The sequence below is a fragment of the Triticum dicoccoides genome, chromosome 2B (assembly GCF_002162155.2).
Source record: "Triticum dicoccoides isolate Atlit2015 ecotype Zavitan chromosome 2B, WEW_v2.0, whole genome shotgun sequence".
Lineage (NCBI taxonomy): Eukaryota > Viridiplantae > Streptophyta > Magnoliopsida > Poales > Poaceae > Triticum > Triticum dicoccoides.
Window position 1 is genome coordinate 236,769,979 of NC_041383.1, and position 19,878 is coordinate 236,789,856.

Below are 19,878 nucleotides of genomic sequence, written 5' to 3' on the forward strand. Positions count from 1 at the left end.
CCTGGAAACGGGATGAGGCGAAGACATGCATGCTGGCGGATCTTACCCAGCTTCAGGGCTCTCCGAGGAGATAACACCCCTACTGCTGCTCTACGGGGTCTCCGCATGATCACTAAGGCAAAGTGAGTACAAGGTTGCTCCTTGAGTTGTTTCTAGAGGTAGGAGAAGGCAAGGCTAGCTCTCTCCTTCCTATATGGTCTGGTCTAGTGCTAATGGATTCGAACCCTTTGCATGGGTGCCCTGGGGGATTTATATAGGCCTACCCCCCAGGGGTACAATGATAAAACCGGCTGGGCGCGGGTCCCAGCCGTCTGTCTCTCAGGCCGCCGTCTTCTTCGCCGACTACTGGGGCCCGCCGACTGGTGGGTCCCGCCGACTGGCCTGGTACGGGGGCGTCAGCCCTTGTCCCCCGCGGGCGGGTCTTGCCGGCCGCGGATCACTGTAGTTGTGCTTCTAATGACACGGGCTTGGTCATGGGGTCATGGCAATAGTGCTGCCGCCTGACGGGCGATCACTGTTGCCATTCCCCGTCGTGTCTGGTTAATGGCGTGTGGGGCCCGTGGGAGGGGCCAGCCGAGTCCTGGGGGCCGACTCCCAACGGGTCCGTCTTGTGGCGCTCTTGCCGTCTTCTGTACTCCCGTTGACTGGTGGGACCCGCCGTCTCTGGGTCGTACAGACAGGCTGTCGTGGGCACAGGGCTCCGCCCCCAAGGGCTGATGTCAAGGCTGGCATGGCAATAGTGCCACGCCGGATGGAGATCTCCGTCGGTACGGCGCACTGTGGCCATGCCTGCCCTCAATAAACGGGGTGGTTGGAGTTGCAGGCCGACTCCCTATAGCCGGCCTCTTCGGAAGTCGCCGGCCAGGAGTCGGCTTGTCTTGGAGTTGCCTCTGGGACTCGGCTTATCTTGGAGTCGCCTCTGGGACTCGAGGGGCGCAGCCTGCCCCGATGTCTTGAAAGGTTCTGGGATTCGGGTTAGCCTACCCGTGGCCCATTACTCCGACATCGATCTACGGATCGCGGGGGCGCGCCCCAACACGTGACGATGATTGTCATGCCGGATACACTATTAACAAGTCCGGCCGGGCCGAACATAGCCGACCAGACTTATTCGAACTGTGTAACAACATAGCCCGGCATAGAGGCGCCGCACACCCCCTCTACTTCACAGACGAACTGATGGATCATGAATTCCCAGAAGGGTTTAAACCCGTAAACATCGAATCATACGATGACACAACAGACCCCGCGGTATGGATCGAAGATTTCCTTCTCCACATTCACATGGCCCGCGGTGACGATCTACATGCCATCAAGTATCTTCCACTTAAACTCAAAGGACCGGCCCGACACTGGCTGAATAGCCTACCGGCGAACTCCATCGGCAGTTGGGAAAACCTAGAGGACGCGTTCCTCGACAACTTCCAAGGCACCTACATGTGACCATCGGATGCTGACGACTTGAGTCACATTACCCAACAGCCCGGAGAGTTAGCCAGGAAATTCTGGACTCGGTTCCTAACTAAAAAGAACCAAATTGTCGACTGTCCGGATGCTGAAGCCTTGGCGGCTCTTAAGCATAATATCCGTGACGAGTGGCTCGCCCGACACCTCAGCCAAGAAAAACCGAAGTCCATGGCGGCCCTCACGACACTCATGGCCCGCTTTTGCGCAGGCGAGGACAGCTGGTTGGCTCACAGTAGCACCACGCCTAGAACCTCCGGCACTTCAGATGTCCGCGATAGCAACGGCAAGCCACGGCGCAACAGACACAAGCGTCGAAACAATGGTGACAACACCGAAGACACGGCAGTCAACGCCGGATTCAGTGGCTCAAAATCCGGTCAACGGAAAAGGCTGTTCAAAAGAAACAATCAGGGATCGTCCAGTCTAGACCGCATACTTGATCGCTCGTGCCAAATTCATGGCAATCCTGATAAGCTAGCAAACCACACTAACAGAGATTGCTGGGTGTTCAAACAGACCGGCAAAATAAATGTCAAAAACAAGGACAAGGGGCTGCACAGTGATGATGACGAGGATCCCCGGCGTCCAAACACGGGGGGACAGAAGAAATTTCCTCCCCAGGTGAAAATGGTCAATACGATCTATGCCACCCACATTCCCAAACGGGAACGAAAGCGAGCACTAAGGGACATCTATGCGATGGAGCCAGTCGCCCCAAAGTTCAACCCATGGTCAGCCTGTCCGGTCACTTTTGATCGTAGGGATCACCCTACCAGCATCTGTCACGGCGGTTCAGCCGCATTGGTCCTAGACCCAATCATCGACGGATTCCACCTCACGCGAGTCCTTATGGACGGTGGCAGTAGCCTGAACCTGCTTTATCAGGACACAGTGCGCAAAATGGGCATCGATCCTTCAAGGATCAAGCCCACCAAAACCACCTTCAAAGGTGTAATTCCAGGAGTAGAGGCCCGTTGTATGGGCTCCATAACACTAGAAGTGGTCTTCGGATCCCCGGATAACTTCTGAAGCGAGGAGTTAATCTTCGATATCGTCCCTTTCCGTAGTGGCTATCATGCACTGCTTGGACGAACTGCATTCGCTCGATTCAATGCGGTACCACACTACGCATACCTCAAGCTCAAGATGTCAGGACCTCATGGGGTTATAACAGTCAATGGAAACACAGACCGCTCTCTCCGTACAGAAGAGCATACTGTGGCCATCGCGGCAGAAGTATAAAGCAGCCTTCTCCGGCAAACCACCAATCCGGCGACAACAACCCCGAACACCGTCAAGCGAGTCCAGAGTACCCTGCAACAGGATCGCCAGGCACGCCAAGAGCGCGAATAGCAGTCTGGCCTCCGCCCTAGCCCCATTCAGGCAGCATTTGTGCCGCGCGTACACAATTACGCACTCAAAATACCATGGGCCTAGGCGGAGGCACAACGGTGATGCGGTCCACAGTGCGGTTCAACCGCCACATACTTTAAATAACCTTCTTTCTCTTTCAGGACCCTACTTTTGGGCAACCCCCTTAGAGAACCAGATCATCGGGCTTATCACAGGAGCGAAAACCAAGGAGGCAAAAGGCTTTGCACACACATGGAATACCCAGGTGGTATCTGTCAATGATCGTTATACCCGTTTTCCATACCCGCATGCGGCCCGCCCTTGGATAGGACAGGTCAAATAGTCCTATTTGCTTCTGCTTAATGCATTAATTATACACATACGCTTGGGCGTATTATTTATCAATGGGAAATAATATATATACCGTCAGCTCATTATTCCTATCTTCACATTTTCCCTAAAAATGTTTATTTAATATTGAATCCATACACTTTGGTACGTTCAGTTTGCGAGGGGCTTCTTATGGTGCCCCATAATACGGCAAGATAAGTCCGAACACTTTCAATAGTGCAGCACCCCGAACTTATAGCATTATATGCATCAGCTCCGAATCATGTCTTGGGTCAATAGTTGGGTTTGCCCGGCTCCCTTGTTTTGGTACCTTACATTCCGTTATATCGGCTAAGGTAGCGCAGGGAGAACTACTGCGATTGTGTCCCGGTTCTTCCGGACGAGCACGTCAATAGAGAAAGCCGAAAACTGACTGTCATGATGCGGCGAGAACTGGTCGCTGTTCGAGAGGTCTTAGATCCTTAAGATTTTTTCCGCTTCAGGCGAGGAATCGGCCTTGTCCGATTTAGGCGTGTATAGAGCCCCAATTCGGCTTTCCGAATTCTAGGGGCTTCGCCAAAATTTAAAATTGTAGACTTCTATGGCTAAGTGGGAGTTATAAAGCCGCATAGTCCGATTGCCTTGTTCGCTGCACCAAACACCTCCTTCAAGGAACAAAATTTGGATAAAGAGTGTTTGTGTTTTCCACGAACACCCCGGTACTAGTTACATGGGGGCGGAAGCCGACGACTGGCCTACTTTCGGAATTTTATAAACAGCCGCACAGAAGGTAATATTTTAAATCAACAAAGCGCCATATAGCGCAAACAAATTCGTTTTAATATTACAAAGACGACATGAATACATTCACTCAAAGATTGTGTCCTTGGTACATTCATCGGCAACAAGACGAGCACCTTTCATAACGCCATCATAATATTTCTCGGGGTAGCGATGCACCTTGCCCTCTGGTGGTCCATCCTTCACCAGCTTCTCTGCATCCAGCTTGGCCCAATGCATTTTCGCACGGGCAAAGGCCCGGAGGGCACCCTCAGTACAAACGGATCGCTTGATAACTTCAAGCCGCGAATATGCATTTACCATCCGCTTTATAAGGCCAAAGTAGCTGTCGGGCAGAGGGGCTCACCAGGCCACATCCGGACTATGAAGTCCTTCATGGCCACTTCGGCCGCCCTATGGAGTTCAACCAATTGCTTCAGTTGGTCACTCAGAGGCATTGAATGTTCGGCTCCAGCATACTGGGACCAGAACAGCTTCTTTGTCGAGCTCCCCTCTTCGACATGGTAGAACTCCGTGGCATCCGATATGTTGCGTGGCAGATCTGCGAATGCCCCTGGAGAGCTTCGAATTCGGGTAAGTAAAAGAAATGTCTCCTCCACATGCTTGCTTTGCATAATGAATGCCTTACCCGCCGCTATCTTCTTGGCCGCCTGGATTTCCTGCTAGGCCTTTTGGGCTTCGGCCTTGGTGTCTTTCGTCCTCAAAAGGGCCTTCGCAAGCTCAGACTCTTTCGCCTTGAAGTCACACTCCAAGGACTCAAACTTCTTGCCGAGCTCCTGGAGCTCTTGCTGTACCTCGCCCACCCTAGCATCTTGCTTTTCACGCTCAATGCGCTCCGTGGCCGCCTTGTCTTCGGCCTTGAACAGCGCTTTCCTCAGGGCCGCCACTTCGGTCGTGGCCCCTATTAAAAAATCATGATGTTTTTTGTTAGCGTCACCAATTTTTTTCCCTTTGTACGACGCATGAACGGGGTATCACTCACCTTTGTTCTCTTCGAGCTGCCTCTTCGTGAGGCTGAGCTCCTCTTCGTCCTGCTCCAAGTCCCGTTTGAGTCCGATGACCTCTGCTGTGCGGGCAGCAGCGGCAAGCAGCACTGCCTGCTTATTCACATAGACACATACTATTAGACTCCTACGGTTTAGAGTTGACCCTCTGTTTGGCTTTTCTTTCCGAACACCAAATAGAGTATCAGGGGCTACTGTCTATTGGGTGATAATTTCTCACACTTTTGATTACTTACCTCAAAGCTTGTCAGGAGGCTGGTGCAGGCTTCGGTCAATCCGCTTTTGGCGGACCGAACCTTCTAAATCACCGCACTCATAAGAGTATGGTGCTCTTCATCCATGGAAGCGCCGCGAAGCACTTCCAGCAGACTATCTGACACCTCTGGCGCAACGGAAGTCATCGGTACGGCCGGCTCGCCCTCCTTAGTGAGGGGCGGTCTACCCGAATCCGGGACCTTTGGAGGTTCCGGTACAGTGTCCGGCTGGGAGCCCAACTTGCTGCGGCTCTCATCAGCATAATCTGTGGGGATATTACTCCCCATGGGCCCGGCGTCTGGAATTTCGCCTTGGGGTATCTCTAGAGCCGCCTCCCCCTGCTCTGGTACCCTTTGTGACCACACCTCCGTGTCATCCGCGGGCCGAGGGGGGGTGGCCGTCGGGAGCGAATTCATCGCCGAATCGCTCAGAGACCCATCCGAAGAGGATACCTAGGGATGAGCCCTGGCCGGACTACATATACGTGTTCGGCGTTATAACAAACTATGAAGCTAAGTCACACTAAAGTATTACAGAGTGCAGGTACTTACGATCTCACCAGGAGCTTGCCCCTGGGCAGCCACTCCTCCTCGCTGTAAGCGGCCGTGGTGGAGTGATTCGGATGGGACGCCTTTCTCTTCTTTGGCGTCCTAGCCTCCCCCTACGGGGCGGCTTTCCTTTTCTTCTCCTCCCCAATGTGGGGAGGCGGAATTTCTTCGTGTTTCCCCCCGCCTCCGCGGGAGGAATCTGCCTTGTCGTCCTCGGATGACGAGTCTATGACGGCCTTGCGTTGGGGACCCATCTTGGTCCCCAGGGCCGCCCTCTTAGACCCTTCGGCCTCCTCGGATGGGGCGGCCCTTTTCTTCTCCTCCTCCCCTTCGTGGGAGGAGCGTGCCTCATCGTCTTCGTACAAGGCATCCGGTGCGACCTTACGCCGAAGACCCTTCCTGGTCCCCGTGGCCTTCTTTTCCGGCACCTTGTAAGGCACCAGGACTAGCATCTCCGTCAGGAGAGCGGTTGCTGGATCTTCCGGCAGTGGAGCCAGACAGTCGATCCGCTTCGCCGTCACCATGTAATCCTGATTAAATACACATGATGACTTAAAATCCTCCCATGAGTATGCTGGGAAAGGTACATCTGGTGATGGTCAGAAAACTCACCGGATGAGCAAGCCGCGTGGCGTGGAGTCCACGGTCCTCGGATGTGGGAGGAGGTATTTCGGTGGCCTTGAATAGCACCTTCCATGCGTCCTTGTGCGTCGTGCCTGAAAGCTCTTGAAGTGTCTGGTGTTCGGCCGGATCGAACTCCCACAGATTGAATGCCCGTCTTTGGCACGGAAGGATTCGGCGGAAGAGCATCACCTGGACCACGTTGAAAAGTTTGATCTTCTTGTCCATCATATTTTTAATGCAGTTCTGAAGTCTTGTTAGCTCTGCAGGTTCGCCCCAGGCCAGGCCTTTCTTTTCCCAGGAGGTGAGCCGCATGGGAATTCCGGATCGGAATTCGGGGGCCGCCGCCCAGTTGGCGTCGCGCGGCTCGGTGATGTAGAACCACCCCGATTGCCACCCTTTCACGGTCTCCGTGAAGGAACTGCCAAGCCAGGTAACATTGGGCATCCTGCCCACCATGGCGCCTCCGCACTCCGCTTGCTGGCCGCTCATGATCTTCGGCTTCACGCAAAAGATTCGTAGCCATAGGCCAAAGTGGGGCTTGATGCAAAGGAAAGCCTCGCACACGACGATAAATGCTGAGATGTTGAGGAAAAAAATTGGGGCTAGATCATGGAAGTCCAGCCCATAGTAAAACATGAGCCCGCAGACAAAGGGATGAAGTGGAAATCCCAGTCCGTGGACAAAATGGGAAAGGAACACGACCCTCTCATGGGTTCCCGGTGTCGGAATGATCTGCCCTGCGTCCGGGAGCTGGTGCGCAATGTCTGCGGCCAAGTATCCGGCCGCCCGGAGCTTTGCAATGTTCTCCTCCTTGACGGTGGAAGCCACCCACTTGCCTCCCGCTCCGGACATGTTTGGATGTGCGGAGAAGGCATGAACTAGGGCGCTGGAGCTCGAGTGTGTCAGAATGGATAAGCAAAGGAGGAAGAAGGCGTGGGTAAATATGGGGGATCCTTATTCCTTTATAGAGGCAACAAAAATGGTGCGCCTCCCCGCTTGCCTGTTAAAAATCGCTTATTTCCCAAGCGCCACGATTGATGGCGCGGTTGGGTTACCCGTACTCGTATTGATGAGAATCCCGTGATAAGGGGACATGATCTCTGCTTCGACAAGACATGCCGAGGAAGCCGCCTCGCAATATGTGCGGTGGCTGGTTATGGGAAAACGGTTCAAATAATGACTCGACCATGGTGTGATGGCACGATATCTAAAGTTGTCAGTAGATTATGTTTGTGGAATATCGTTCTCTCTATGGTGGTATGTGAAAATCGTCTTGCAGAGCCAGACACGATTTAAGTGTTCGAGATTTACTTTGGAGTATTCGGAGATGGAACCCGCCTTGCAATGCCGAAGACAATCTATGCGCTGGACTCATCGTCATTGAAGCCTGGTTCAGGGGCTACTGAGGGAGTCCTGGATTAGGGGGTATCCGGACAGCCGGACTATATACTTTGTCCGGACTATTGAACCATGAAGATACAAGACTCAAGACTTCGTCATGTGTCCGGATGGGACTCTCCTTTGCATGGAAGACAAGCTTGGTGATCCGGATGTTAGATCTCCTTCTCTGTAACCGACTCTGTGTAACACTAGCCCCCTCTAGTGTCTATATAAACCGGAGGGTTTAGTCCGTAGGATGACAACAATCATAATCACAGGCTAGCTTCTAGGGTTTAGCCTCTACGATCTCGTGGTAGATGAACTCTTGTAATACTCATATCATCAAGATCAATCAAGCAGGAAGTAGGGTATTACCTCCATCGAGAGGGCCCGAACCTGGGTAAAACATCATGTCCCCTGCCTCCTGTTACCATCAGCCTTAGACGCACAGTTCGGGACCCCCTACCCGAGATCCGCCGGTTTTCACACCGACAGCGGCCCGCCCTCCATCGTTGGGAGCCACTCGATGGCGCACATCTTCATCCCGAGCACGGGCATACATGGGGAGGGGGAGGCGGAGTCCTCGATTGCCAAGGCCTAGTCACCTCTCACCCCACGCTGGTGTCATGAGGGAGGCAGAGCTGCTTCTTCGGCGGGAGAGGATCAGGCCCCTCCCTAGGGGCCTTCCCTTTTCGGCCGCCGAGAACCTCCTGATCGGCATCATGGAAGCAAGATGAATAAGGAGAAGGAGCGGGCGGCAGGAAGACGAAGGAGAGAAGAGCAGGGGCTCTGCCCCTCCCCCACATTTATAGCCAAGGAAGGCCAACCGCCAACCTCCACGACCTCGCGCCATGATGATCTTCTACATGACGCATCGTTCCGTCAAGTCGAACAGTTGCCGAGGCAACATGGGGAAGTGGAGACGCCCACGTCCCATCAACCGCCACACGCTATCAAGGTCGCAGGCGGTTAGGGCCCGCGGTGCTCCGCACTTGCCCTTCGGCTTCACCTGGAAGCCAAGTTTGAGCGCGCCTTAGGCCCGGAGGCTACTGTCGGTGTTCTGGATATGGGGGTATCCAGACTTGCCTGCCTGCAGCCCACCGCGTGGCTCCATCGGCGGCCTGGTACGGCCCAGCTTCGACATCAACAGCTCAAGACCCTCGCAAGAGGCCAAGCCTCGTGAGGCGGATGACGCAAAGACCCCCGAGGGGATCGGCCTCTTCACGCTGGCTCCCGAGGGACAGAGAGTTCTATGCAAGGTGCACCTCACGAGGCTCAGCTGATGTGAGCCATGATGACTAAGGCCAGGCGGGCACCAGCGGGCGCAGAGCGCTAGTTTCCTCTTCGGTTCAAGGGAGGCAAGCCATAGGCACGGAGTCCCGAGGAATCAGCCAAAGGTTTCCATTCTGGTGCAACAAGACCAAGACCACCAGGACGGCTGGACGAAGGTCATAACCGAGCCCACCGGAGCGTCATGACCAGGGGCTTTTCGCAGACGAAGACCACTTTTGTCAGGATAAGCTGTACTACTTGTCCCCTTTCAAATCCAGCCGTTGTGGGATCCCTTCCCGCCAACATTTGGGAAGAGGACCAAGGCCACTATAAATAGGACTTAGCCACCACCATAGAGGGGATCGGATCCATTCTCACCCGACCACCTCACCAGCTCTCTTGAGCTCAAGAACACCTCACCTCCTGAGGCCAGTTCATCCACTATACAAGTTCATCCTCAGCCCTTTGAGGCAATCCACCAAAACGCTGGAGTAGGGTATTACACCACAAGGTGACCCGTACATGGATAAACTGTTGTGTCTCTTTGTCTCTTCGAGCTCGCCGTGCTAGGCTTAGGAGAATCGCGAGTAGGCAGGATGGGTAGGTTGAGATATCCGCACGCACCCTAGAGTTCGAACCTTTCAAGGGTTTGCAGAACCCGTAAACCGACAGGAATTACTGTCAAGCTAGTTTTCATCATGCTCATATGATTCACGTTCATTACTTTGATAATTTGATATGTGGGTGGACCGGTGCTTGGGTACTGCCCTTCCTTGGACAAGCATCCCACTTATGATTAACCCCTCTTGCAAGCATCCACAACTACGAAAGAAAAATTAAGGTAAACCTAACCATAGCATGAAACATATGGATCCAAATCAGCCCCTTACGAAGCAATGCATAAACTAGGGTTTAAGCTTCTGTCACTCTAGCAACCCATCATCTACTTATTACTTCCCAATGCCTTCCCCTAGGCCCAAATCATGGTGAAGTGTCATGTAGTCGATGTTTACATAACACCACTAGAGGAGAGACAACAAACATCTCATCAAAATATCGAACGAATACCAAATTCACATGATTACTTATAACAAGACTTCTCCCATGTCCTCATGAAAAATTGTAACTACTCACAAATCATATTCATGTTCATAATCAGAGGGGTATTAATATGCATTAAGTATCTGAACATATGATCTTCCACCGAATAAACCAACTAGCATCAACTACAAGGAGTAATCAACACTACTAGCAACCACAGGTACTAATCTGAGGTTTTGAGACAAAGATCGGATACAAGAGATGAACTAGGGTTTGAGAGGAGGTGGTGCTGGTGAATATATTGATGTAGATTGACCCCCTCTCGATGAGAGGATCGATGGTGATGATGATGTCGATGATTTCCCCCTCCCAGAGGGATGTTTCCCCGATAGAACAGCTCCGCCGGAGCCCTAGATTGGTCGTGCCCAGGTTCCGCCTCGAAACGATGGCGCTTCGTCCCGAAAGCTTCCTTATGATTTTTTCCATGGCAAAAGACACCATATAGCAGAAGATGGATGTCGGGGGCCTGCCAGGTGGCCCACGAGGCAGGGGGCGCCCCCAGGGGGTAGGGCGCGCCCTCCACCCTCGTGGCTGGTGGGTGACCCCCCTCTGGTGCTTCCTTCGCCCAATATTTTTAATATATTCCAAAATTGACTTTCATGGAGTTTTAGGACTTTTGGGACTATGCAGAATAGGTCTCTAATATTTGCTCCTTTTCCAGCCTAGAATTCCAGCTGCCGGCATTCTCCCTCTTCGTGTAAACCTTGTAAAATAAGAGAGAAAAGGCATAAGTATTTTGACATAATGTGTAGTAACATCCCATAATGCAATATATATTGATATAAAAGCATGATGCAAAATTGATGTATCAATCATCGAGACGGCTAGGCGCGCACGACCCGCCAAGGTTCAACCCTGTCGAAAGCGCGCGTTTGTTGGTTTTGTTCATGAGGCGGATCTTGAGGAAGGATCTATGTATGGTGGAGAGACGCTATTCAGGTGATGAGTCCTCAACTAGTGAAACCGAGTCAATCTATCAGTTGCAGGATGGCGGGCTTGGGGGCTATTCCGATGATGGAAGTATTCCAGACCCCTATGAGCCGCCCAGACTCCTCATATGTCGCTGCCATGACATCCGGCTCAACTGCTGCTGCAACAGCCGGGGCAAGTGGCTTTGCGCGGCTGCCAGCTCAAGTTTTATCTGAGATCTTGGATGCCTTGGCAACTTTGTTGGCTATAGAAGTAACTCCAGAGAATCATGTAGAACACAATGCAGAGGTTGCGAAGCTGCGAGACGAGATGGCAAAGGCTCGAGTGGATCTTGACGCAGAGAATGTCAAAATGGCCACGGAATGAGCCGCGTTGGAGGCTGAGTCACAACAGATAAGGGCAGAGGCCTTTCATCTAAATCTGGATCAGAATGCGTCAAATGTTGTTCTTGGAAGGAGGCACCAGATTCGCCTACCTTCGTAGTTTGAGGGGCAAAATTTCTTTAACACACCCGAAGCGGGAACGAGTAACCCACCCGGTGTGACCCGGGCTGTTGAGGCGCCCATGACTGGAGCGGCGACTCAACCTCGTATGCCAGACCCGCCTCGTATGGACCTGGCCCTGCCTCAATGGGTATCGACACCTTCCGGTCATTACTCTAACCCGGTGGATAACATGATCGCTGCGGCCACACACCTGGCGGCTATTCCAATTGAGGGCGAGTCTCTAGATACAATAGAGACCCAGAACACTGTGGAGCTTCTCCAGATAGTTGTGGCTCAGCAGGCAGCTTACTCATACAGCCATGAACGGATTCACTCGACACCACGCCCAAGTGGAAGTTACAGCCGGCGCATTGAGTCGCTGGCGGTTTCCAGCAGCGAACGGCGTCTTAACCCGAATCTCCATGATGACCTGCTCCATGGGCATAACGCATCCCATGATGACAATAATGCTTAGGCCCTAGTGGATCTGGCTAGAGCCCATCGTGAGGCAGAATTGGCGATTCACTTGGGGGCTCACCAGCAGTTTCAGTTAAACCCTTCGGCGTCTGCGGAGGCTGGGATGACTTCCAGGACAGTTGGTGTGCTGTGTCTAGTACCGGCTCTACGCAATGAGCGTATGCCCAAGGATTTTAAGGGCCCTTGTAAGGTGCCTAATTACACAGCTGATCAACCGTCTGAAGCCTGGATTGAGAGCTATGAGCTGGCCATGGAGATGCTAAATTTTAATGATGTTGTATGTGCCAAGTATTTCACTATGATGTTGGATGGGCTGGCTCGAACCTAATTGAAGGGGATACCTGCCAATTCTATTAATGCACGGGCTGAGTTGGAGACACGTTTCATTCAGAATTTTAAAGGCGCATGTAAGCAGCTTCTAACGATCATTGACCTGGACAACTGCGTGCGACGAGAAGATGATTCGACTCGCCATTGGGTTCACCGGGTCTCGGCTATTATCCACTCATCAGATAGCATTGCGGCAGGCTCTGTTGTTCTGATTCTAGAATAGAATTGTCACTTCACACCTCTCAAATAGAAGCTGGGGCGGCTTAAGCATCACTGCAATGACATGGGAGAACTTATGGCGGCTCTCATCAAGTATGCTGATTCATACAACACCAAGGACCCCAGATCTGATGATGAGAAATCCAACAAGGGGAAGAAAGGTGGCAATGGTAAGGGTCAGCGGCAACACATGACGGTCATAATCAGGGCAACGGTGGTAAGTGCAAACCAGCCGATGGCAGGTCAGATTTTGTCGCAAACACCAATGCTCAGCCTAAAAATCAACACCGTAAGGGCAAGTTTGGAGGACCAAAATTTAACCTGGAAGCCTTGCTTAATGATCCTTGCCCAAAGCATAGTCTGCCTAGCGAACCTTCGTCTCATGCTTGGAAGGATTGTTTCATCATGAAAGATTACAAGAGTTCTAGCTTAAATCCGAATCATGGTGGTAACAATGGCCTGCCCGACGGGTCAAGGTCCGGGTCACAGGGGCCCGGCTTTGGCAGTGGCGGCTCAAATTCTGGGTACCAGGGACAAGGTAACCAGGGTGGTTATAATCAACATTCTGGTCAGAGTAACCAGCAGTAGCAGTTAGGATATCAGAGTAATCCAAAGCAGCTTAACGGTGGCCAGTATCATGTTTCCACTACAAGTATTTGCAAGAGAGATCAGAAGGTTCATAAGCGCGCGGTTAGTGCATTTGAGCCGGCGGTACCTCAATACTTGCAATTGACGGAACAACCAATTGTATGGAGTCGGGAGGATCACCCGCCCCGGGTTGACAATCCGGGTCAGCTGACATTGGTGGTACCCCTCAAGTTGGGGGTTATAAATTCACTAAAGTGCTCATGGATGGAGGCAGCAACATCAATATCATGTATTATGATACTTTTCGCCGAATGAACTTGACGGATAAGGAGCTTAAGCCGTCCTCTATGGTCTTCCATGGCGTGGTACCCATTAAATCAGCATATCCAGTGGGTAAAATCGCCTTGGAAGTGGCTTTTGGTGATGATTATGACTACAGGGCCGAGACATTATGGTTTGAGGTGGTTAAGATAAGGAGCCCCTATCATGCCTTGTTCGGACGGCTGGCTTACGCCAAGTTTATGGCACATCCTTGTTATGTTTACCTGCAGCTTAAGATGCCAGGACATAAGGGTACCATTACAGCCCATGGTAATTGAAAAATTGCTTTGGAGTGTGAAGAAGGAGATGCTGCATATGCTGGGTCAGCTTGTGCTGAAGGAAATATGCCCTAGAGGCAATAATAAAGTTATTATTTATTTCCTCATATCATGATAAATGTTTATTATTCATGCTAGAATTGTATTAACCGGAAACATGATACATGTGTGAATACATAGACAAAACTATAGTCACTAGTATGCCTCTACTTGACTAGCTCATTAATCAAAGATGGTTATGTTTCCTAACCATAGACATGTGTTGTCATTTGATTAGTGGGATCACATCATTAGGAGAATGATGTGATTGACATGACCCATTCCGTTAGCCTAGCACTTGATTGTTTAGTATACTACTATTGCTTTCTTCATGACTTATACAAAGTTCCTGCAACTATGAAATTGTGCAACTCCCGTATACCGGAAGAACACTTTGTGTGCTACCAAACGTCACAACGTAACTGGGTGATTATAAAGGTGCTCTACAGGTGTTTCCGAAGGTACATGTTGAGTTGGCATAATTCGAGATTAGGTTTTGTCACTCCGATTGTCGGAGAGGTATCTCTGGGCCCTCTCGGTAATACTCATCACCTAAGCCTTGCAAGCATATAACTAATAAGTTAGTTATGAGATGATGTATTACGGAACGAGTAAAGAGACTTGCCGGTAACGAGATTGAACTAGGTATTGGATACCGACGATCAAATCTCGGGCAAGTAACATACCGATGACAAAGGGAACAAAGTATGTTATTATGCGGTTTGACCGATAAAAGATCTTCGTAGAATATGTAGGAACCAATATGGACATCCAGGTCCCGCTATTGGTTATTGACCGAGAATGGTTCTAGGTCATGTCTACATAGTTCTCGAACCCGTAGGGTCCGCACGCTTAATGTTTCGATGACAGTTTTATTATGAGTTTATAAGTTTTGATGTACCGAAGTTTGTTCGGAGTCCCGGATGTGATCACGGACATGACGAGGAGTCTCGAAATGGTCGAGACATAAAGATTGATATATTGGAAGCCTATGTTTGGACTTCGCAATGGTTCCGGATGAAATCAGGATTTTACCGGAACACCGGGGGGTTACCGGAACCCTCCCGGGGGTTAATGGGCCTTAGTGGGCCATGAGGGAGAAGAGGAAGGGCCGGCCAGGGCAGGCCGCGCGCCCCCTCCCCCCCTAGTCCGAATAGGACAAGGAGAGGGGGGGCGGCGCCCCCCTTCCCTCTTTCCCTCCCCCCAAGTCCTAATCCAACTAGGAAAAGGGGGGGAGTCCTACTCCCGGTGGGAGTAGGACTCCTCCGGCGCGCCTCCTCCTAGGGCCGGCCGCACCCCCCCCCCTTGCTCCTTTATATACGGGGGCAGGGGGCACCCAAAAGACACACAAGTTGATCTACGGATCATTCCTTAGCCGTGTGCGGTGCACCCTTCCACCATATTCCACCTCGGTCATATCGTCGCGGAGTTTAGGCGAAGCCCTGCGCCGGTAGAACATCATCATCGTCACCACGCCGTCGTGCTGACGGAACTCATCTCCGGAGCTCGGCTGGATCGAAGGCCGGAGATCGTCATCGAGCTAAACGTGTGCTGAACTCGGAGGCTCCGTACGTTCGGTGCTTGGATCGGTCGGATCGTGAAGACGTACGACTACATCAACCGCGTTGTGCTAACGCTTCCGCTTACGGTCTATGAGGGTACGTGGACGAACACTCTCCCCTCTCGTTGCTATGCCATCATCATGATCTTGCGTGTGCGTAGGAAATTTTTTGAAATTACTACGTTCCCCAACAGTGGCATCCGAGCCTAGGTTTTATGCGTTGATGTTATATGCACGAGTAGAACACAAGTGAGTTGTGGGTGATACAAGTCATACTGCTTACCAGCATGTCATACTTTGGTTCGGCGGTATTGTGAGATGAAGCGGCCCGGACCGACATTACGCGTACGCTTACGCGAGACTGGTTTCACCGTTACGAGCACTCGTGCTTAAAGGTGGCTGGCGGGTGTCTGTCTCTCTCACTTTAGCTGAATCGAGTGTGGCTACGCCCGGTCCTTGTGAAGGTTAAAACAGCACCAACTTGACGAACTATCGTTGTGGTTTTTGATGCGTAGGTAAGAACGGTTCTTGCTAAGCCCGTAGCAGCCACGTAAAATTTGCAACAACAAAGTAGAGGACGTCTAACTTGTTTTTGCAGGGCATGTTGTGATGTGATATGGTCAAGACGTGATGCTATATTTTATTGTATGAGATGATCATGTTTTGTAACCGAAGTTATCGGCAACTGGCAGGAGCCATATGGTTGTCGCTTTATTGTATGAAATGCAAACGCCCTGTAATTTCTTTACTTTATCACTAAGCAGTAGCGATAGTCGTAGAAGCAATAGATGGTGTAAACGACAACGATGCTACGATGGAGATCAAGGTGTCGCACCGGTGACGATGGTGATCACGACGGTGCTTCGGAGATGGAGATCACAAGCACAAGATGATGATGGCCATATCATATCACTTATATTGATTGCATGTGATGTTTATCCTTTATGCATCTTATCTTGCTTTGATTGATGGTAGCATTTTAAGATGATCTCTCACTAAAATTATCAAGAAGTGTTCTCCCTGAGTATGCACCGTTGCCAAAGTTTGTCGTGCCGAGACACCACGTGATGATCGGGTGTGATAAGCTCTATGTCCATCTACAACGGGTGCAAGCCAGTTTTGCACACGCAGAATACTCAGGTTAAACTTGACGAGCCTAGCATATGCAGATATGGCCTCGGAACACGGAGACCGAAAGGTCGAGCGTGAATCATATAGTAGATATGATCAACATAGTGATGTTCACCATTGAAAACAACTCCATCTCACGTGATGATCGGTTATGGTTTAGTTGATTTGGATCACGTGATCACTTAGATGACTAGAGAGATGTCTGTCTAAGTGGGAGTTCTTAAGTAATATGATTAATTGAACTTAAATTTATCATGAACTTAGTACCTGATAGTATCTTGCTTGTCTATGTTTGTTTGTAGATAGATGGCTCGTGTTGTTGTTCCGTTGAATTTTAATGCGTTCCTTGAGAAAGCAAAGTTGAAAGATGATGGTAGCAATTACACGGACTGGGTCCGTAACCTGAGGATTATCCTCATTGCTGCACAGAAGAGTTATGTTCTGGAAGCACCGATGGGTGCCAGGCCTGTTGCTGATGCAACTGACGACGTTAAGAACGTCTGGCAGAGCAAAGCTGATGACTACTCTATAGTTCAGTGTGCCATGCTTTACGGCTTAGAACCGGGTCTTCAACAACGTTTTAAACGTCATGGAGCATATGAGATGTTCCAAGAGTTGAAGTTAATATTTCAAGCAAATGCCCGGATTGAGAGATATGAAGTCTCCAATAAGTTCTATAGCTGCAAGATGGAGGAGAATAGTTCTGTCAGTGAACACATACTCAGAATGTCTAGGTATAATAATCACTTGATTCAACTGGGAGTTAATCTTCCTGATGATAGTGTCATTGACAGAATTCTCCAATCACTGCCACCAAGCTACAAGAGCTTTGTGATGAACTATAATATGCAAGGGATGAACAAGACTATTCCCGAGCTCTTCGCAATGCTAAAAACCGCGGAGGTAGAAATCAAGAAGGAGCATCAAGTGTTGATGGTCAACAAGACCACTAGTTTCAAGAAAAGGGGCAAAGGGAAGAAGAAGGGGAACTTCAAAAAGAACGGCAAGCAAGTTGCTGCTCAAGAGAAGAAACCCAAGTCTGTACCTAAGCCTGAAACTGAGTGCTTCTACTGCAAGCAGACTGGTCACTGGAAGCGGAACTGCCCCAAATATTTGGCGGATAAGAAGGATGGCAAAGTGAACAAAGGTATATGTGATATACATGTTATTGATGTGTACCTAACTAGAGCTCGTAGTAGCACCTGGGTATTTGATACTGGTTCTGTTGCTAATATTTGCAACTCGAAACAGGGACTACGGAATAAGCGAGCACTGGCCAAGGACGAGGTGACGATGCGCGTGGGAAACGGTTCCAAAGTCGATGTGATCGCAGTCGGCACGCTACCTCTACATCTACCTTCGGGATTAGTTTTAGACCTGAATAATTGTTATTTGGTGCCAGCGTTGAGCATGAACATTATATCTGGATCTTGTTTAATGCGAGACGGTTATTCATTTAAATCAGAGAATAATGGTTGTTCTATTTATATGAGTAATATCTTTTATGGTCATGCACCCTTGAAGAGTAGTCTATTTTTGTTGAATCTCGATAGTAGTGATACACATATTCATAATGTTGAAACCAAAAGATGCAGAGTTGATAATGATAGTGCAACTTATTTGTGGCACTGCCGTTTAGGTCATATCGGTGTAAAACGCATGAAGAAGCTCCATACTGATGGACTTCTGGAATCACTTGATTATGAATCACTTGGTACTTGCGAACCGTGCCTCATGGGCAAGATGACTAAAACACCGTTCTCCGGAACTATGGAGAGAGCAACAGATTTGTTGGAAATCATACATACAGATGTATGTGGTCCGATGAATATTGAGGCTCGTGGCGGATATTGTTATTTTCTCACCTTCACAGATGATTTGAGCAGATATGGGTATATCTACTTAATGAAGCACAAGTCTAAAACATTTGAAAAGTTCAAAGAATTTCAGAGTGAAGTGGAGAATCATCGTAACAAGAAAATAAAGTTTCTATGATCTGATCGTGGAGGAGAATATTTGAGTTACGAGTTTGGTTTACATTTGAAACAATGCGGAATAGTTTCGCAACTCACGCCACCCGGAACACCACAACGAAATGGTGTGTATGAACGTCGTAATCGTACTTTACTTGATATGGTGCGATCTATGATGTCTCTTACCGATTTACCGCTATCGTTTTGGGGTTATGCTTTAGAGACGGCCGCATTCACGTTAAATAGGGCACCATCAAAATCCGTTGAGACGACACCTTATGAACTGTGGTTTGGCAAGAAACCAAAGTTGTCGTTTCTTAAAGTTTGGGGCTGTGATGCTTATGTGAAAAAACTTCAACCAGATAAGCTCGAACCCAAATCGAAGAAATGTGTCTTCATAGGATATCCAAAAGAGACTGTTGGATACACCTTCTATCACAGATCCGAAGGCAAGACATTCATTGCTAAGAATGGATCCTTTCTAGAGAAGGAGTTTCTCTCGAAAGAAGTGAGTGGGAGGAAAGTAGAACTTGATGAGATAACTATATCTACTCCCTTATTGGAAAATAGTTCATCACGAGAACCGGTTCCTGTGACGACTACACCAATTAGTGAGGAAGCTAATGATATTGATCATGAAACTTCAGATCAAGTTTCTGCTGAACCTCGTAGGTCTACCAGAGTAAGATCCGCACCAGAGTGGTACGGTAATCCTATTCTGGAAGTCATGTTACTTGACCATGATGAACCTACGAACTATGAGGAAGCGATGATGAGCCCAGATTCCGCAAAATGGCTAGAGGCCATGAAATCTGAGATGGGATCCATGTATGAAAACAAAGTATGGACTTTGGTTGACTTGCCCGATGATCGGCAAGCCACTGAGAATAAATGGATCTTTAAGAAGAAGACTGACGCTGATGGTAATGTAACTGTCTATAAAGCTCGACTTGTTGCGAAAGGTTTTCGACAAGTTCAAGGGGTTGACTACGATGAGACTTTCTCACCCATAGCGATGCTTAAGTCTGTCCGAATCATGTTAGCTATTGCTACATTTCATGATTATGAAATTTGGCAAATGGATGTCAAGACTGCATTCTTGAATGGATTTCTAGAAGAAGAGTTGAATATGATGCAGCCGGAAGGTTTTGTTGATCCAAAAGGTGCTAACAAAGTATGCAAGCTCCAACGTTCCATTTATGGACTGGTGCAAGCATCTCAGAGTTGGAATAAATGCTTTGATAGGGTGATCAAAGCATATGGTTTTATACAGACTTTTGGAGAAGCCTGTATTTACAAGAAAGTGAGTGGGAGCTCTGTAGCATTTCTAGTTTTATATGTAGATGACATATTATTAATTGGAAATGATATAGAATTTCTGGATAGCATAAAGGGATACTTGAATAAAAGT